The 22,129-nt window shown below is 37.2% G+C and overlaps 1 protein-coding gene across 25 annotated transcripts in view; it reads right to left on the bottom strand.

The window, feature by feature from the left end:
• Positions 1-22,129, bottom strand: part of CTBP1 (C-terminal binding protein 1) — a 255,605-nt gene that overhangs the window by 229,644 nt on the left and 3,832 nt on the right. Inside the window, exon 1 of one of the 25 annotated variants that reach the window (XR_011141127.1) lies at positions 20,733-20,872. The exons of 23 other annotated variants lie outside the window; for them this stretch is intronic. The gene's annotated coding sequence lies outside the window, so the exon portion shown is untranslated. Of the gene's footprint in view, positions 1-20,732; positions 20,873-22,129 lie in introns of those variants that run through there. One more of the 25 variants, XM_068943632.1, reaches the window with a different exon arrangement.

Below are 22,129 nucleotides of genomic sequence, written 5' to 3'. Positions count from 1 at the left end.
AGGCTTACTTTGTCTTCAGAAGTTTCTTGAAAATCAGCACTAAGCATCATTGTCTATTCTGGCTGTAATCCCCTCTAGATCACCATGTCTCTTGTTAGTCTCCAGTTACAGCAGTTACACACTAAGGCAAGTCAAGAACTTGAATGATTTTTCCTTTATATTTTGTGTCTGCAATAGGAAATGCATTTAATCAATTCTAAACAGGAACTTGCCATTTTTAAACTATTAAAAAAAGAGTATAGAAAAACTATCTATTTGATCAATAGACTTTCATTTGGTCAAAACCTTAAGTCCAAATTTACCTATTTAAAACTTGGCTGTCCTCTTTTTAGGAAGTACCTTAAGAATGAACCCCAGTTAGAAAGCTGACCGCAGGTCTTATTGAAGAATGCAATTCTTACACGAGTGAGGATCTTCATAACTTTCTCAAATTAGTTTAAAAAAAATCAAAAACGAAAGCAGCAAAGATAAAAGGCCAGTAATTCTTTCTGTTTAGAAATTAACAGAGACTATCTTGGCTTACCCACAACTTTTACTGGAGACAAACTACTTCCCTGACAGTTTGCATCTTATGAGATCTTGTGTCCACAAAACTGTTTGATTCGGTTTATTTTTCTTTGCAAAATATCTGTTCTCTGCCATTATTCTAGTTGTTATAGTTACAATAGCTGTACTATTGCTAAATATGGAAATATGTACTTGTATCAGCAATAAAGCATCAGAAAAGAGCACATGAAGTACAGACAGTGCCACAGATGGAAAAACTGTACCCACAGCTTGGGGAAATACCAATGAGTAAGAGAAAGAAGGAAAAAAGCATTTGATCCTAAAATTTAGGAAAGTACGTTGCAAGTATGAGACACTGACATTTTGGGTTGCCTCTGCCTTCTAAATTATTAATTCTTAAATCATTAAGTTAGAGGCTTGAAATTTAGCTCTCAAATCACAATGTACTAAAATACAGCAGAGAGAACAGTTAACTGCATTCCTTGCCCCAACTTTCCCAAAGTGCTTGCCACGTCATTGACAACTGAGTTTTACATTATAAAAATGGCTTTCATAAAAATGGGAAATGCTTTAGACAGTTTCGCCAACAATGTGAGTTTTAGGGTCACTTTCCAAAACAATAGCTGGATTGGTAGACAGAAGTTGGCAAAAGGTCTGGTGAGCAGCAGTAGCTCTATACTGAAGCGTAACAACTCGGCCCTTCAAATTATTGGAAAAGCAATGCATGGAGCTTGCCCATCAGGCTGGCCACGAGATGAACGTGTTTCCAAGCACTTCCTACACTAAGTCCACAAGAGGAAAGAGGCAGACGTGCAGGGCTGAAATGCATGAGAACCCAAAAATCACAGTGAGGGATCAGGAGACAGGGGCTAAAACAATTACGCTGAGCACAAAAGTTGACTGATTTTACTCTTTTCTCCTACTTAGTTTCACATTTTTGTTTATGCTATCAAGTACAAAAATCTGCATTCTTTGTAAAACTATTTTTCTAACTTACCCAGACACAGTCTGCTGTTAATGAAACTTTGCCTATTTGAAATCACTTCACCACTGCTCGTAGCATAAATTTCTAATCATTTTAATTCTATTTTTATATTGATTAGCTTTTTGAAAACCCTCATATTTAGCTTCTATGTATTAAGGAAATAAGTGATTAAGGAGATAAAAGGATCAATGAACACCTAATGTTCAACCAAAGAATCAGGAGTATTCTGCATAGCTGCTATTAAAATGCAAGCTAAACTTACTGACCGGTAAAAAATAATATGGTTAGCATATGCATGACAAATTTCTGTTTTAAGGCTTCTGTTCTTAGTGTGTTGTTTCAATTATGTTTTATTGCACAGAAAGCTTATTTGACATAATTACAAGAAGAAAATAAAGGGTGCAAAATTAGGCATTCCAAAGTTAGAAAACATTGAAATTAAGAAGTAATACGCTCTGCAATTTTGTAAACATGAAGAAACTTTGTAAGAGTAATTACATTCACAAATTCCCACCCCCCAAAACAACCCTGCCTTATTCAGCACACAAGATAAAGACAAATGCTTCTCATTTGTTCATTGCGCATTCAAATTCTGCTCTGAAGAAAGAAATTCCTAAAGGGCTTTTCTCTGGCACTTAACCACTATCGTACCTGAGCACTTCATACATTAATTTATCTTCATAAAACGTGAACGGTGAAGGAGGGATATTTTCTAATCTGTAAAATCAGGAAACTGCAGCACAGGAAGGATAAGATTAGAGGTATTTAATAACTTTAAATAGCCAATATGAGATTCCTAGTACCTGCTTTCTCAAAGGACATGGTATTGACCAGCAATTCATATATTCAAATATTCAAGCACTGCTTTAATGCACTGCTCCAAAGGTACGGTCAGCCAGCTGACGAGTCAACCTAAATAGCTCACCACCATCAAAGGAGGCAATCTTCATTCTTCCACCTTCCCTTCTTCCAGATGCAAAATTATATCCCTTTACTTGTGCAATTTGGCATTTGACTGTTCAGCAAATCAATGTAGCTCAAAGTGAAAGAAAGCTAAGATAAACAAAAAAAAAAGATTAACTTCTGCTGACTTGGTGAGCTGAACTAGTTCATCAAAAAGTCAGACAAGTAGCAAACTTGATGGAAAGGAAGAAAAGTCCCACAGCTGCAGGAAGAGGAAGAGGATGGCCCCTCTTGGAGCGGGTCTGCTGTTATATCACATCTCAGCCAACTGCACCGGCCTCTTCGCAAACCAGACCACACTGTCTCAAGAACAGCATGCCGAAACGGAGTAATTAACTGACAGCTACCCCAGGAAAGCCTACGATTCAAACTTCCCTAGCATTATAGCAGGACGGCAGAAGGAGGAAAACCCATCTCATTTGTTCCACAAGAAACAGATTCTCTGATTTTAATTCCAATACCTAATATTGCTGCTCTCCAAGGTATACAGATCTGTCTGTGAAAACCTTCCCTTTACTTCAGGAAAACCTCCACACGTCCCTGCTTTTGCAACAAAAGGTAAGGAAGTGACAGGCAATAACCTGTATTACTGTACTGAACCGCCGGACTTCAAATAGGCTACACAGAAAAGAGTAATAGACCCGTCCTGCACACTGAATAAGGCTGAAATCCTGTTGACAACAGAACAGATGAAGTAATAAAAAGTGTCATTGCAGTGAACAGTGAATCTAATTTATTTTATCTGAATTTGAACACTTACTAAGTTCCAAGGGTTTGTCTTTAGAAACTTAATAGCCTGTTTTAATAGGCAATGTGCATATTATCTAAGGTCTCCTCTCTTTCCCTCCCTTCTCTGAAGTGAATTGAAAGAATAAAAATTCTGTCACATGCAATACTACTGATGCTACTATGGCAAACGTTTGCCTATGCCACACAAACAGCTTTGGACTGAGACCACAAAACAGACAGACACAAGCCATCTCTGGGCATCAAGAGCAGCCCGGAGGGCTTCACTCCAGAAGTGCTGGCAGCTTTGCTGATGCAACTGTTGGCAGGAAGCTAACTGCATGGTGAAGCAGAACAATGAAATGCTTAAAATAAAGAAAAACACCTTTTAAGCACAGTTTACTATTACAGTTTATAGAACTGAAGGACATTAGACATTGGTGGAGGATAAGGGAGGAAGGAACACCAAATTGCCTTTTTACACATGAAAAGTCAGAAATAGCACTTGGTTAGTCCTGCCTTAGGGAATTCTCTTTGGGAATGGGAACAGTTAAGTAACTGAAAGATTCAATCACCACTAATTTGTTTATCGTGAACTTCTTCGTTCTTATTTTGGCAGTAACGTTATCTTAACGGACTATAGGCTCATACCCAAAACCCCTTTACTGCCTCTTTGGGTTTGTATTTGCACGCAGTGCTTTTTCAGGTTTTGATCAAAATGCTTCCTGCTAGGGCAAACTCCAAATAAACTAGTAACTAGATACAATTACAAAAATAATCACCTCAAATTTCTGCCAAACATAACTGGAAATGCTGAACAACGGTCCTTCAGCTTCCTTAGAACTGCAGACATGTTTCTGAACATCCGCAATCAGATTTAAGGCTCTTTCTGGCCTTGCCTTCCCCCCACCACCCCGAGGTTTAAATTCTGAAAACCCAATACCGCCGAAGTTCCGGATAACCACAACTGCAAAACACTGATAGTACACTTACATTGCTGAAGAATTCAAAAGATAGTTTATCTCCTCCTCCTTGCTCTCAAACATAGAAATGCTTTCTCCAAAGAATTTTTGAAGATACTCTTGAAACATTCCTAATTCCACATTTTCCTTTCAATGTCAATTTTGGGTTCTTTAATGCTCCCTTTTATTATTTGCTGCATCTCATATTAGTATAAGATTAACCCCTTGACTAATTGAAGTTAACGATGAAGCTGTTAGCCACTCATTCCAGCAATATCGTAGTGACAATAATAAGCAACTTGCATTTTTTTTAAAGCATGTTAAGTCTTTTTCATTTAGCTGTTTTTAATAGCAAAATCCCTGACTGAGCTAAACTAGCAAAAGCAGGAAAAGATGTTTGAAATAGTGGGCTGAATTCTTCTAGTTTGCTGTTTCCACCCCTTCGTTCCACCTTTGGCACGGTAAATCAGATTAATTCCTATGCTGATATCTGGTAATCAATAAGCAGCATTCAAGACTGCAATTGTTGGGCAGTTTATCACTTTATTTGCTGTAATTAAAACAACAGCAATCAAACAGTAACTTAAACGTTATAAATACTTAAGCATAAGACTTTTTGGCCAGCTTTATACAAAACTAAACATCCAGATGCTTTTCACAGACTTCAGGTACTTCCAGAAACTAGCAAGCCTCTCAGTTCATTTATTCCACTCTTCAGTTCACTCTAACCATATCTCTTACCAGTTACCAATGCAAAATCTCTTCTGAGGCTACAAAATTCCCACAATTTTATTTCTCAAAAGACTAACAAACCAGAAAAATGGCTGCCAGTCATATTTTAGAACACTTGTACTTAATTTTTAATATCCTTTTTACTAAAAAAACCACATACTTCTAATATAAAATGTTACCTTTACAAATATTTCAGTGTTGAAAAAGATAAAAAAATCAACCTTTCAGGTTCCTTTCCCCCTCCTCTTTAATAACAGCTTATTCATAAAAACTTTCCTCAGTGTTAAATACTTACGTACTCCAAATGGTTAAATGACAAAAGGTCCTTGCATGCTATTTCAAGTACTCTTCATTTATTGAAAAATGAAAAGATATTAAAATATATGTTCAAACTTGAATTTAAAGCACTTGGGAATTAGACAAGTTTTAGTCATAGAAAGTGAAACTTAATAAATATTTTTGAGGCTCAGTATACTTCATCCTGCAATTTCCCTGCAGCCACGTATATAATGAGAATGAAAAACAAGGAACGTAAATTTATGAGTAATTCTAATAACACAATGAGATACTCATTATTCTAAATCTCAACATGCAAGAACATTTAAAAATACTGAATTCTCTTTTCCAACTTCTCCAAAAGGAGAGCAATAAAACACTATACGCTATAATTTAAGACTTACTTAGTAAGTATACATTAAAGTTTCAACTCCAACCTAAAAATAACAAAAAAAGATAAAAAGTGAATAATGAGATAATGTCACCTATGTATTACTCTGATTAAAATTATGTTTTATCAGTTCTTCATACTAGGGAGATTTCAAGAATCATTTTGATAGCCTAATATGATTTACTAAGTGTTAAACTACTCCAAAAGCAGCAATGGCTACAGCACAAGAATTTATCCATATCATTTCTTTGTGTATTATTTAACTATTTTACTTCCTAGTTAAGCAAATTCACAACTTTAAAGCTACTACACAGAGTCATTTTCTGGAACAAGCCAGAAAGAAATGCAAAATACTGTACAGTGACTTAATGGGAACACAGTTTTCAAGAAACAATACCATTTATGTTGACCTCAAGCACAGTTTGCAATTCTGAATAAGATGAACAGGACACATTAGCCTTCAACAAAATACAAGTAAAAGGCCCAGATCCATTTCTAAAGCCAACCTGTAGTAAAAATAATAAAAATACTAATAATAAGTGAACAAACTGCCAGGAAAATCCACATGAGGGGAAGATACCAGATATTCTACTGACTTATCTTTAAAATTTCTTGGGTAAGTGGTTCCACCTGTCTGGATATCTAGATATTTCCAGGGAAATTTCAAAATAAGCAGCAAAAAAGATCTTATCTTTGGTAGGCATAAATCAGCTTTGATTAATTTAGGGACAGCCGAGAGAATCCCAGCCCCAGCCGTGCTAACGAAGCGCATTCTGCAGAGCCCTGCGTTGGGTTCCAGAATCACACCAAGCACTGCCACGGGCTGTTTTGGCAACACAGCGCAGACAGTTCTGCAAATCATCCAAAAGGTAGTTTTTGAGACTCTGACCTTGAGAAAGCAGCAGATGAAAAGAACCAAGTTTGAAAATTCAAAACATTTTTCATACCTTTGGTAGAGCTTCAGAATTTAGCTGCCAATCACACATTGAAATACTCTTAGTAAACCTTTGGATTAACGGGTGTTTCAAATTGCACAGTCTAAACATTATTTAAGTATCTCCACATCAAAAGTTAAATTTTTTTTTAATAGCAAGTGAATACATCTCTATCCAGATACTTTTGAAGTAACTCTGCTGTAAAAAAAATAAAGGCCTTCTAAGTACAAATTTGTAGCTGATAGAACTTTAAATAAAAGATACAGTCATTAACAGGTGCCTGTTTTAATTGAATGCTCATTTGACCAATTTCAATAGATTTTATTTCTGCAGGTGGGCCTCTTAATATCCAACTTAATTGGATTCTCATAAAATATTAGCCTCAGGGCCATGAAGAATAAAAGAACAGCCGCTGTTTATCCAGGATAACATTGAGTTGTTTGTAGAGACAAGCCATGAGATAACCCAAATCAATTTCTTCAATTGTAAAATTGTAGACAGAATTGCCCGTACTGCCAAAAAATAGATACATCTAATCACCAAGATTTTGGAGCACAGGTTTCAAGTGGACCAGTTACCAGGGTCATTCTCCTCTCAAGAGTCTGATCTGTTTTACTACTCATGTCCAAGACTATGCTGGGAGAGCACTAAGACTTTTTCCCACTAAAGTTCTCATTTTTAAGGGCAGGAAAAATACCAAGGGACTCAGTTCTCCACACTTCCAGAAGTGCATACAGTGAAAGAGTGCAAATATAGCACAGGGGCATGTTCCTGAATTCCCAGCCACCTCTCCTGGAGGTTATCAAATTCAGTAGTCTAAATTAGTGCAGGCTCCTAAACTAGACTATATTCAAATGCAGAGCTTTTATTACATAACTAGTAATTACAGAATTGCATAACAGTAGGTCAACAGCTTTGGAAATTAACAAGAAAATTCTTTAAAAACTCTACTTTCAGAGAAAACGACTTCATTCATGTGGAAGCACGAACATAATGAACTCCCAAATGCTTTAGCGATAAAGTCATGAATAAACTCATGAGGGCTGAATAAGCATTTACACAAATGCTCTTACAGACTTCATAAAATACGAAGCTGCACTAGATTTAAAAAAAACAAAAAAAACACCACACACACACACAGAGGAAGAAAATGCTCCAGAGTTGTATCTCACATCTTTAAAGCCAAATTGCAGAATAGAAAAAGTAGGAGCTTTCTGAAGAGATTTTCAAAAGCAACTAAAAAGCAAACACAGATCACCCCAACTCATTGACCGGCACTTCTAAACAGCTGCATACTAATGGCCCCGCATACATTACAAAGTAGTAAAGAGCACTGAAACGAACAGACAACTTGAATCTTGGCAAATTAACTGATAGTATATAGCATTTACAGCTTCATACCGCGAAGTCGTTAAACATGCTAATTATTGCTGGCAGTTAACTGCCAAAAAAAATTATGTTGCCTAAAAGTTGCATCTCTCTCATTAAAAATCACGTGGAGAAAAAAAAAAAGTGAGAAGTACAGAAACTTTTCATGGCTGTCCTATTCTATTCTTAGGTCCATAGAAAAAGAAGCTGGAAGAGATAGCTCAAAAGGTCATCTGGCCTGTTCCTTTCCCAAGCCCGGATCATCTATATTTCTGTCATTCCTAACAGAAGCTGTCCAAACTGTAGCTTAAGGTCTCAGATAACAGAGACTGTATAGGATTTCCAGGCAACCGATCTCTGCACCATTATGCTTAAAAAAACCGAGTTTCTGCACCATTATGCTTAAAAAAAATATATCTGTTGGTTTGATTTTAATAAGCTGACTCTCTCTCGCTGTGATCTAAGTCCATTATTTCTTGTGCTCATTGCCGTGACTCCACAAACACCTTCTTACGCACTTGAAAGCTGCTATGTCTATCTTTAGCAACCTTCTACTCAGATTAAACACCAATTAGTTCTTTTATTTTTTCCTCTCCTTTGGTCTCAATATTTCAGCCAGCCTCAACAACACTGTGGATGAAATAACACGTCATAAGCTCATCTGTAGCTTTCACAGATGAAATAAGTGAATTGTCAAGCCAGATGCTTTTTCTCATAAAACTGTCACATTGGCAAGCATCCTCTTAATTTCATTGCTCACCTTTCCCTATTCTAAAGTAATCACATTGATGAAAAACACGCAACTACGAGTAGTTTGTCAAAAGAGACTCATTCCCTGTGCTGCCTAGAATCCACGAGCTACGTTTGGCTTAGAGCTTACGCTTTCTTCTTGCTAGCCATATTAGACAATAGCACTGCATAGAAAGACATTTCTTCAATTACAGGTTAATTTATTTAATTTTATCTTACCACTAAACATGCTACATTGCTAAAACATCTGTGCCAAAGAAAAGCCAAAGCAAGTTGTTGTTGGGTTTTTTTTTTGTTTGTTTGTTTGTTTTTTAAGAATTTTTCCAGAAACCCCTCACACTGTAATAAAAATACATGGTTTAAAGCAAAACTGAAAATATCTTTTGTAGATTATTTCCAAACCTTACGTCAGAATTGAGCAACTGGCCTCTAATTACTACATCTCATTACTGCACGTTGCAGCTGAGAGAAGGACTTTCAACTAGCTTGCTTCTATAAAAATAACTGCAGCCCTGTATTTGCAGATGCCAAAGATCACCATACCAGAAAACCCATCAGATGCCAAACTGCCCAAGTCATTTCCAGTCATTTTTTAAAAAATGTTCACGTAAAATGAAACGGAGAAGGAATAAAAAGGAATCCTGAAGGCATTATCTTAATTTCAGCCTGGTGATCGCTTGGTCATAGCGTGACTTAGGATACACCGTACTGCTAGATTAGAGATTATCCCCTGCTGATTTCACTGGAAGTGCAAGGAAGAACCGATGTTCAGCTTTAACAGGAATGAGCCACTACAGTACCAGTGATATATTTTAATACCAAACAGATGTTAACTATGTTTTATATTGCTTGGCAGCGTTTTACTGCACTGCAAAACTTATTGACATGTAGGACAGAAGTGGCAGTTATTGTCTTATATTTCAGATCTACACCATCTTTGCAGTTCATGAAATATAACCCATTAAATGCATACAGAACTATACAAGAAAGCTAAAAACATCACATAAGCGTGGCTTTATCAAGTTAATCTACAACTCAATCAGCATCAGTTTGACAGTAATTATATAAGACAAACTGAACTCAACAAAAAACTTGTATGTCATCCTTAAATTGTCTTACTGCAAACTTCAAGTACAGAGATCCATACTTAAAGCTGTGACTTCCAAGCCTTCCAAAGGTATCTCAGATTCTTGTTTTAACACACACTTTTTGGAACATCTGATGATTTGTCTGATTTTAGAACAGTACCAAAGAAGAGACCAAGGATCACCAGAATCAACTTCTCACCAAAAAAAATCATTTTTCCCACACCTGAATTAAGTGTAGGAGTATACATCTGTCTAAAGGGTTACAATGCCCACAATCAACGATCTTCCTAAACATGACATGGATTAGAGGTTAAATATAATGGCCATTTCAATGCTGTAAAATGAAGTATGAACCTCATACCCCTCAAAACTGGGCCACAGGAACAAACTCTTCCCCTGTCCCTGTTTCACAGCTCACAAACACCTAAAGTAAAAAGTTACTTTGCCTAATAATTTGAATACCATAGCATAATTCTTAACATAACTCACGTGGATGCAATGATCCACAGTGAAGAAGATCTACACTGGACACACTACACTGAAAAGTGACAGCATCTTTATTTGATCATCCTGCTTTTACATGTGAAGTACTATTGTAGGGGCTGCAATTAACGTAGGCTAAAGCTTAAACTTTTTTCTATTCCTCAAAATCTAAGAATATTAAAAAAATTGTTCAGGTCAACTTATGTTCTTTAACACTAAGTTGTGAGACATCTATCATAAGGTCTTGTATTAAGCACAATTGTGTCCAGACTGCTTTGTTAAATTATTGAGCTTATAAACACATCTCTAAGTGCTCTATCTCGTGAAGCCTTCACAAGCCTGTGCTTAAAAAGCAAAAATAAGCAAACACAAATGATTAGCAGTTTATTTAATCTTCTTGCAACAGTAGATTTACTGATTTCCTAGTCAAGAAATAAGTGGGAATCATACCTAGTTTGACCCCAGAAGCAGCAGCCAGAAAATTAGCTGGTACCCTCTGGCTCCCACTCTATAATCTAAGGAACTGTATCATATCTTCCCCATATAAACAACTTGCAAATACCAAAGCACCATCGCTAATTACAGAAAAATAACCCAAAGAATGAACAACCCACAGGGGAAGACATGCTGCACCAAATCAAGAACTCCCACTGTTCAGATGCATTATTGTATTTCCAGGCTCACACAGCGAGTTTTCTGCTCTGCTGAAATAGGTATTCCGTCTTAGCAAGCAATCCATCCAAACGCCAAAGGGAAGGGAGAAGACAAATACTGAAACGGCAGTCTGGAGAGCTCTACCACTAAACACAAGTGGTGAAAAGATGCCAGATGTTTTCTCTAGAGATGAAGGAGCTTATAGATCACCAGGTGACTACTCTACACAACTTGCTACAGGACACTTTTTGCTCTGAAGGAGCAGAAAGACCCATTAAAAAGTCTTCTTCCATTGAAGTGCTGCTCTTGAAGCCTCCACAGGAGGCACAGGTATCTATGAGGCTGAATCTCTGCTCTTGTTTTTCTGTCATAAAAGGAAGGTATGTATTTTTGAGAACACAGCCTACCGTCATCCTACCTGCACTCTTTCATAAAAGATAGACTCTCACTACCAATCAGCTCACAGCACATTCGCTGTACTTCAAACAAGTGCTACTATTTTTTCAACTGCACAACGCTGAAGGCTTACAAAGAATTTTCTGTTAGTCACAGTCACCCAATTACTCCATTTGTGTGAATCCATCTGCTTTCCATTTCATTTGCTGAGTCCTGTTGCAGACTCCTCAGAGATACATTTTTTTTTTCCTCTCTCTATTTTAGGTTGATACAGTATCCAGAGGAACAGAATCCTGGGTTCAATGAACTCCACAATCAGCCTAAATAAAAGGTAAATTCTGGATCGATTAGAAAAGTTTCAGACAGGATTTAGCACACATTGGTGGGGTTTCCTCTCAAGTCCTTTTCTGGCTTGTACCAGGATCTTTGATAACCCGAACAGCGGGAGCTATTGGCCTGCCCATTCCAATTGCAGCCTCTTGCTGCTTCTGGGTTTTGCAGCTGGCTGTACCACAAGTTCTCCCACACAAGAGCTGTAGCAGAAATCCCCCTGGATACTCACTTGACATAACCTTCCTAAATATTCAAAAGCCAAAGCTGAAGACCAAAATCTTTGTCAGAAAGTCCGCAATGAGGTATGTGCCTGCCAGTTGCCACTGCCAGTCCTTCCCTCCACTTAAAGTAAAATATTTTGTGTTGAAGGTAATACTGGTTAGTTTGGTAGTGAGAAGAGAGCAGGCCAGGATGTTTGTTTATGCTAGGGACAGGCTGTACCCGTAAATCAATTAACTCAAGGGATACACCAGCATTTAACAAAGAAAATAACCGCTGGAAACCACCTTCTTTGATACTTCACTTCTATTAAAATGTCATATATTACTACTTTTTTGTATAGGTCATAGTTTCATTACTCAAAGGTTTTAGGAAAGAATTATTTTCCTTAGAGAATGAGCATATATATAATAACAGAAAATGTCTTTGTTACTGGTTAGTAATAGCTAATGTTCTGATATTTTATTTCATTTGAAATTTAAATTGGAATTAGTTTTAATTTAATCTTCAGTTAACTGTCCTATCCAGCAGTATGTATCCAGATGCTGAATAACCACAAAAAAATGAATGTTGCATTACATATCACCTAGTGCAATATCCTGCTCCTTCTGAGAGACATTTTTGTTGTCACAGTTTTGACATGGACACGAACATCGATTTCAAAGAACGTTGAATCGGGCTGCAAACTGTGTGAAACATTCACAGCAGTGAAACTAAAGAATGCAACCATTACTATAAAGAGAAACGTCAGCTATTATATTCTGACACGGATTGTTTTGACAACTAGCTGGGCATAACACTATTTTGAAATTAAAATTCTACTGCAATCCCAAACTGATGAGATATGTATATATGTAGATACATAACATAGCTTTGATCTCAACGTGTACCAAGTCTAAGCCGATACTCTATGCATATCCCTTTAAAAAAAAGGTTATTAAAATTATTTGACCTTTCTAATCCGTAACGTTTGCACGGTGCCCCTCGTTCCAAGGCTCTAAAGCACACGCTGCCGCTGCTAACAGCAAAACAAACTAATTCAAGAGAAAACAGTTTTGCTACATCAGGATGCATCAGATGCATCCAATACTGTATGCTTACTTCTCAAGTTGATAGGATAAATATTCTCACTGCATATTATTAACCATTTTACAGTTAATATTCTGCTTTGGATGTTTTCAAAGAACATGCAACGGATATTATTTGCAAAGACAGTGACTGCTATTTCTAAGTCAGTATTGGGTAACATCCTAGTAACCAATAGATTTTTCTATACTTACAGCAGATAACTGTTAGCTCAAAAAAGCCTTTGCAGCAACTTTAGCTACACATTTGTTTCATGGACTTCCATACATACACACATAACTTCTTATGGAACTACACAATTTTTTTTTTATTGCCATGGAAAAGGACAGCCAACTAACACCAATTTTATACCAATTACCAATTTAGAAGAGAATGCTGAAGCCACAGCAGGCATACTTTTAGAAATTAATACATGTACCTCTCAACAAGACCCCTGGTCAATTCACTAACTCAGATGGTAAATTCTAACGTGTTTTAGCAATTAACATTTAAAGCCAAATGGTGAAATAAAGGCACCTTCAAGGATGCAAAATTATCCCAATCTGACCACTAGGGTTAAGAATCTACTGTTAAAAAATATATATATCACTTACACAGTAAACACTACTACTGTCATGAAGGGGAGGTACTTGCACTCTGAGGAAGAGTTAAAAAAAATACTGGCAGTTGATATTAAACATATTAAGTTACTGTTCCACCTCCAAATCGTTTCTTTGCCTTTCCCAGCATTAATTTCTAATTATGAAGGTCCCAGGACATTGCCAGAATTCACAGCAAACAACATCGTGGAAATGGTTTTCATGTACAGAAAAACAGCCTCTTGACAATAGCACCAGTGAAACTGTTCACACCAGCCCTAAAATATGCATCAGAAATATATAGCATGGCGCTCTGCACACATCAGCCTTAACTTTCAAGTGTCAGAATATGTCATTGCCTCTGTTCTTTTCAAAGCACAAAACACTAGAAAAGATTTTGGACTCTACTCCCATCAACTTAATTTGAGCATTTCCAGCTGACCATACTCAGAAATAAACTGATCCATCGTTACTATGAAGATGGAAAAACACCTACAAAATCAAAGCATCTGGATAGAAAACAGTACAATAAGTAGTTTCATGAGATAGAAGTGAATACAAACACACTGAGAAACTTTCAAGACTGTATTCACAATTGTCATGGAAGATACTGCCGAAATGCTGGTAGCATGGTCAGTTAGGTAGCGTTTTTATCTTACATAGATCTACACCTTGAAAAAAAACACCTGCTTATATCTTCAGGTTAACAATAGACCGTACATTTCTCTCAAGAAGGATCCAGACAATTACAATTTATTATTAATCAACTCAGGCTCAGATGGTTGTGCCTTTCTTTACCTAATGCTAAAGATGACAGATCTGAAGAGCCTTCAAACTGTCTAATGAGATGAAAACACCTTTATCAGCTGCGTGCTGCAAGGGTCACATCTTCCCAGAACTCTTCATTTCTGGAGCTAATTCCAGAACAGCTTTTGGAGTATGTATTGTTTAAGATCACACCCAACTGCACCAAACCTTATACCAACATTTTAAAAATAAAAACTCAAGGCCTTAGTCTTAATATTCAAACTAGGCTCTCAATAGTCTGAAATTTGAATTAATTCAGACATCACTCCGTGCCGAAATACACTCAAAGGAATAAAAAAACCCTACTGTCATTTCAGGGAAGCTTATGACCAGCAGGCAATGCTATCACTGATTGGCTCTAGATCAGAAAAAACACAAGTATGATGCATTTGTAATACCACTGTGAGACAAAACACCATCAGATAACCACAAAAACTGAAAAAAATCATGAGGAACAGAGGGAAAGATGTAGTCAGAAAAAGAAAACAGCTGAAAATCAAATCCAAGCAACAGAAACTTAAAATGACATTAAAGACTACGTTAAATATCTGGATACTTGTACTTATACCTAAAAATTTTGTTATTTTGTTAGTTTTGTTTTGTCTTTGTTATATGCTAATTTTCTTAATCTTCAGAAAAGATGCTAGAATTTAAGAACAATGAGACCTAGATTTAAGCCTCTTCAAAACAAATATTAATAGGGTTCAAAAACATGTGTATGTTTTTGTGCCTTGATGTAGTGATACCAGGATCAGAAAAGTTGGATTTCTGATTGTTCCTACAGAAACCAATATTACAAATTGACTACTTCACCATTTTAGGGGCTGAAAATAATACAGTATGTCTTAAATAGATAAAAGGAACTCATCCGATCAACTTTTATAATGCTATGATTCTACCACAATCTTTACCTTCTGCAAGTTCACTTCCCAGGAGGTAAAAGTCTGCAAAATCAATTTCCTGTCCCACAGTTATTGAGCAGAGTGGAAAATTTTTTTTTTTTTTTTTTCCTCCAGAGAACCTTTCCCAGATACATTGACCCTGAAAGTAAACAGGATCCTTTCTTTAATTTCTGTGCCAAGATTTGCAGGAACACATCAACCCACGCATGACAACATGACACATCTATTTGACTGTTTCTCACAGTCAGAAATTCCACTGACCACCTTCTCTCGCAGCCGATATTGAAGGATATCATGGCCTTTGTTCTTCATATCTATTTCTACCAGAGGGCCTGGGGAATGATATACTAACTACATCAGATCAAATTCACATCACTTACACTGAGAAGTCAGAATAACTGACTATGAGACTGATATCACTTCCTTCCTGCAGGAACGGGCCATGGAAGAAGAGTGGATATTCAGAAAAAGATAATATGTTTTAAAATATTGAGAATAATATATTATTCTAATATCAACTTCTATCTCTGCTTTTCTGTGGCACTCCCGCATAAACAAAGTACCAAAAAAGAAGAGCAAACACATACATTAAGACAATTTGAGAGGAGATATGAGAAAATGTCATGCCATGATCTTTCTGGAGGAGTGTCAGGAAGCAAGGTAGGGAAACAATGAACGATTGGGCAGCTCTACGAAAAGGGGCGCGCAAAAGCTTTCAGACTGCTGCCATTTCCTTGCAAGACGCAGAGAAAATATCCCAGTTTGCACAGACATTTCTCATTCACCCAGTTCTGACCGGCTAACTTTCCTCACAGATCCTAAGACAGGTTATCTGAGAAAGGCAGAGAAATACACTAACAACGCGGCATAAGTCATAGGGATTTCTACCATGAAAACACACCTAATCTGAACTGTTTTAACGGGAAACTGTCACAGAGTTGAAGCGCTAAGATTTCCCAACTTAACAAATGTCATCATTTACCAGATAGAGGACACAGGCAGTTTCTCAAAGCTAGAAGAACCCCTACTCCACAGACACGCTACTTACTGAGAAACATAAACAGAAGCTGTTTGGATACAAAAAAAAAATTATTTATCCTATTATTTATGTGCTCAAGACATATTCCAGGCACTGTGTAGACATAATAAAACATTGTATAAACAAATTTTAACAACTAGGCCATATTGGCTTGTTCTGCAGATGGAAAAAAAAATTCCTGACAAACGGAAGACTGTTGGAGAAATTTGTTTTCAAGAGTATGAAGTTCTTTCTACAACAATATTTGTGCTTCTTTCAACAACAAAATAAAAGTATATTTTAAACAGTGTTTGGGGCTCTTTCAGCTATTTTCGATAGCAGAAAACAGCAGATGACCATCTTCAAGTAACAAGATACTGATTCTGCTATCTATAAAGATATCAATAAATATTTGAGGCAGGATAACACAGAAAGGAAATTTGAGATGCAATTTCTATTTCAAATTATTATTTCTTAAGTGTTACCATCCCATTTAATGTTTAACTGCTCCTCTGTGGCAAAGGCTGTATCGATTAAATTGATCACCTCTTGGCAAATCATAAACAATATGTATTGTTGTAAACTGTGGCAAAGAACTTGTACAGCCTAACAGGTCACTAATTCTTGCTAAACTTTGTCTTTCACATTTTTTCTAAATTGAATTATCCCATATACCCTACATTCCATCTGAAACCAATTTACATAGCTTTATATGAAGTGCAAATGAAGCGAGAATCACGTCTCAAAGATCTTACACAGCACTTCAGAATTTCCATTGCACTGGAGGATTTCCATGACTACATTCAAAAAGAACAAGATAAATACTGTAAACTTTAATCTTGAAAACCCTTATTCACTTCAGTAGGCCCAAAGACTTAAGTGAAACTATACAGCTGTTTGAGATTGAGTACAAATATAGCTGTTTATACTGAGACTCCTGCTCTTGTACTCCTTGTTTTTACCATCTACAAATATCACTGAGAAGGCCAAAATTTCTAAAATCTTAACATAAGTAGTTTCATTGGGGAAATAGGGAGTTTATTTTTTTCAATATCCTAAGATGCTGCTAAAACTACACTTCTGGCTAAATCCCAGCAGAACAACTGAACAAATCAATTAAGGCCTGTCTCTTGTCCTAAATTCTAAAACAGAACAACTGATATTCTGTCAGTACTCAATACCAAGGCACTAACCAGCTGCAAATAGCTAACCAGCACTATTCCTGGGATTTTTCTATAAATACTTTAGTATTAAATCACTACTGCTTTATTTTCTAATGCTGAATGACTTTTGATGCAAATAAACAGAAAAATTACACGAGTACCCACCAGCCAGTCATGTATGTTCCCACAAGACAAGAAGCCACCACGCTACATTAAGAACATTGCTTGTCTCAAAATTTCATCAACAGATACTGAAGTACTTTAAAAAGCAATTATCCTTCTACAGATGGAAAAACAGACACAGAAAGGTGAATTTACTTGCCCCAATCCAATAGCAAAGCAAAGAAAATACTGAGCTGATTCCACCGCCCTACCCATCAGACTGCACTGTGTCCTGTGCCTGAAACATCAGGTATATCACTCTTCAATATAGTACAACCTAATAAAGCAGAATGATGAAACAATTTAAAAATACATTGAACACTGAAATGAATTGCCATGCATCAGTAGCTATATCTGAATTTTGTTTTAGTTTACAGAAGCATTCTGCTTCTACATAAAATAGCAATTTGTATGTAAATAAACATTTTAGTCTAATAATGAATTATCATTAATGCAATAGAAATATAATATTCCACTCAAATGTCCCCTTCAACTGCAGGAAAAAAAGCTAAAATATGGTCCCCCAACTACAAAAAAGGAATTCCTTTTCCTTCTCCTCCTCCCAGTCAGGACATAACACAGTTAGTGGGTTTTTATACTTTTCAAGGAATGACGATTTAAAAACACAAAACAATGAATTTTGAGCTGATCGTTTCTACTATGAAAAAGGTTTGTAATAAACATGACTTGAGTTTTTTTTTTTTTAAATCATCTCACCTAATGTTCAAAAAGTGACATTCCATTCACACGTTTTTAATACAAAGTAGCACCGTAGTAGCCAATGGAGTCTTCCAACCAGATATCTTGTAACACTCTTATAACAGTTGAGAAAGGAATTAAGACCCACAAAAAGCCAAACGAGTTTCCCAGTAAACATATAAACATCTTTAAAGTTTTAACATCAAGTGTCTCAACTATGCTGAACTGGGAACTTCTCACAGGACAACTTTCCTTCAATCACTATTCTGGAGGGAGAGGGGAGGAAGGGAAACCCAAAACTTTAAAAGGTTTTATCAAGAGTGCTTTTATTATGCTCCCCACAACCTGCTAAGTTTTGAACCACAGCGACAGAAAGGTGAACATGCTTTGTATCCCCAGGATGTTTCTGCACTGTAATATTTCATATACTTCTGTCCTGTGAGATATGGTGCCTCCACTCCACTCTGGATACCAGGCCTGATCTCTCCCCTCTCTCTTTCCTAAATATCTCAAACACCTAATCATGAATCAGCATCTCCAGTGGTCCCCTCAGAACACACAACTGTTACGAACAGGCATGAAAAGCGTCCCCATACCCTTCTGTGAAATGAGCAGCATAATCTGAAGTTTCTCCCCCCAAAAAGCTGAGAGCAACACTGTATTAGCCTCAACTCAAGGAAAACCAGAAATACAGTCAAAGTTGCTCTGGCTGCAGTTCAAACTTCCCCAATAACGACTGGCTAAAATATTAAGCTCTGATTTTATTTTCTACTTCACGTGACCATAATTTTTGAAGTTTCTGCAAAAAAACTTAAATATATATCATATATATGCTTAAAACAGCAATGCTATGCAATCCAAATAAATCAATACTGCTTAATTATATAAGGACTTAAAAATAAGTTAATTCCAACTGCCCAGAATCTCACACCTCACCTTATTTTATGCTGTCACTTGGTAATGTAAAAATCTATGCCTGGTTTTGTTTGTTTGTTTTGTTGGAGCAGGAGGATTATTTTAATATGGAGAGGATTGATTTCATTCCTGTATGTGGGAGCTGCTGGTGATCATTCCCAACCAGAAAAATTCCTTTCTAGAATTATCATCAATATATATCACAACAGCGTTTACTTCCATCCTGCCTCTGCTGTAAAAGCCTCCTCAGTATTAATTCTCAGAGCAAGGCTACAGGTCTCCTGCTCAAAATTTCTCTTTAGATTCCCTAATCCTTTTCTCCTTAATCTCCATTATAAGAAAAGAAATCCACATATGCATGGTCTGCGAGAAGCTAAGTAACTTTACCTCTCACCATAGTTACCACATCTGATTTAACCACTGGCTCCGGACATTGAATCATTGTCCTTTAAGATCTAAGATTTTACATGTGTATGCCTTGATACGTTCAACAAGCACACAGTCCTAAACACAGGCTGATTTTAATATCATTAACAAAAAAACTGCATTTCACTGCACGTGACATTAAAACAACATACCATCCACCTCTGTTATTTCTGCACTGTGTGCGCTGTTTTCCAGGATCTCAGAAGCTAACATGTCTAAATGTGTTACTACTGCTGTTATTAAAAAGATCTTCTGCCTAATTCAATTCCTTGAATGATCCTGAAACAATTCTACCTTCAGATTTTCATCAGTGAGCTCAACTATTCTATTAGACTTTTTTTTTTGTTTCTCATGGTAACCAATTTTATTTGACTTAACAGAAGCTGTTCAAATATTTAAAGGCACCCCGAGATGGCAGGAGTTTGTCTCGGAGCATACATGTTGTGTCACAGATATTCCTTTCCTTGCTCTTAGTAGCCTTGCTCGGGGGAGGGGGGGGGGTGTTTGTTTGTTTGGGTTTTTTTTTTTTTAATAAAAACACGAGCAAACAAATGAGATCTCGACTAGCCACATTGCATCGGGAACGTGCTTGCTTCATCTGTTTATGCTAATATTCAAGTTACAATGGGCACATTTAGAAATTACAAGCTCGCTGGTTAAAACAGATGCTTCTTACGTTCCTTCGTATGTGCTGGAGCCCGGTGCCAATAGCGGCAAGCGCAACGCAAGAACTAAAGTATAAACATCTGCAACACCTCTCTGTTTTGTTAACATTCTTGCACACATTTCCTTGCTAACTCCAAAAAGGCTCAACGGTGTTAAAAAAAAGAAAAACGGGGAAATTGGAAACATCTGCGAGGTAGCGACGGAAAAGGGAATGAAACATGAATAAACAAAAACATGGCGAAAGTGGCCTGGGGTTGTTACACTGTCAGATCATTTTTCCAAGCCCAACATCAAGGCTTTTGTTACAACCCAAGCGGTCATTTGCATGGAGAACCAACAGGGTTTCTTCTTCTTGCGCGGTTCCCAGCCCGTAGCACACCGCTCGCTCCCTCCCAGGCTCACCGAGGCAAAGCTGCGAGCAAACCCCGCGGCCAAACGCGCGCATTTTCGCGCCGGCGGAGCCTACGCATCGCCCGCAACGCGCCGCGGATTTCACGCTTGCCTACGGAGGCGTAATTTAGGTATAAAAATAACAGACAAACCTTTGGAGCGCTGCCCCAGCCGGAGTTGCTCTCCCTCTGCTCTGCTGCTCCCGACAAGCTCAGGCTGAGATTAACAAGTCCATGCGACTCCAGCAACCCCACTCCGCCGGGCTGCTCACACACGGTGCTTTAAATAATAGCAAACTTTCGGGAAAGTTAAAAGCGTAATGAATTAAAGGAATGTAAAGCACAAGGACAGCAAAGCAGCAAGCACTGCCTGGGCAATTCTCGCAGCAGCACCAAGGGCACTGCTCTGTAGTTAAGGCTGTGTCAGCACTTTCACCCCCCCCACCCCATTTTTTAGGGGGGCTATAACTCAGAAAGTAAAAAAAAATTGGTCATGGCTAAAAAAAAAAAAAATGCTCACCCTCCTCCCCCTTCCATTAAAAAAAAAAAATCTATTCAGATCATCCAGAAAGTTACAGGAGCACAGAAGTCTGTGCACTTTATTAGTAAGTCCTCAATGAATTTTTTTTATATGTAAATAGAACTTTTTAAAATAAAATTTAACAGGAATCCCATCTACATTGGGAATGTAACCCCCTTAAAAATATATTTATATATTTATACATAAAAGCAAATTAATAAATACTTCAACACCTGAAAATTGGTTGGTGTAAACACAGAATAAATTCTAAATAACTTTTGCAGGCATACACTGCCTCGAAGGTACCAGATTAGTAATAGAGATATTAAATTGTCTGTTCCCACAGCTCACGCAGCACAGACAATAGCCTCTCCTGACGGGTCAATCCTAATCCATTATGGCAACTTTGTAACCTCAATTGCTGAGAGCATCTACATTTTTCTCTGATAAGGAAAGTGGTTTTATAATCCTACTAAAATAAGGAAACAATGGGTGTTTGATCTGCAATTACTACTTTACAATGACGGTCTAAACTGTGAGACATCAGGCCAACCTCTCCTCCCAGGCCAGTCACTGACCAGTGGGATTGGCAGTGGGCTTTTTGGGTAGCTGCTGGGTATTTGTTTACTTGATTTTTTTTTTTAAATACATACTGAAGAGGTAATTTCCTCTCAAGACACTGAAATAAAAACACCACCTTATCCAGCCTATCTCCAGGACCAAGGAGCACTGATAAACTTGTTACAATGCTAAAGCAAGAATTACACATTCACAGTAGTACTTTTCCAAAAAGTAGAAACGTGCATTTAATGTAAAAATGTGCAACAGCCCCAGTCTGCTGACCAAGAAAACCAAAGCATAAGTTTTACCCCTTCTGCTGATACAGAATAGCTAAAACAGAGAATGCATTTGACCCTAATAAAATTCCATAAATCAGCACTTATTCATCAAAAGGTACCCCCTCTGCTCTCTCTGAATTTCTGATTCTACAGTAATTTCATAGGCACTACATAACATTAAGAGCCATAGC

Source organism: Struthio camelus, chromosome 4 (assembly GCF_040807025.1).
Source record: "Struthio camelus isolate bStrCam1 chromosome 4, bStrCam1.hap1, whole genome shotgun sequence".
Taxonomy (NCBI): domain Eukaryota; kingdom Metazoa; phylum Chordata; class Aves; order Struthioniformes; family Struthionidae; genus Struthio; species Struthio camelus.
The sequence above is the reverse complement of the archived record's forward strand: the minus strand, read 5'-3'. Positions and strand labels throughout refer to the sequence as shown.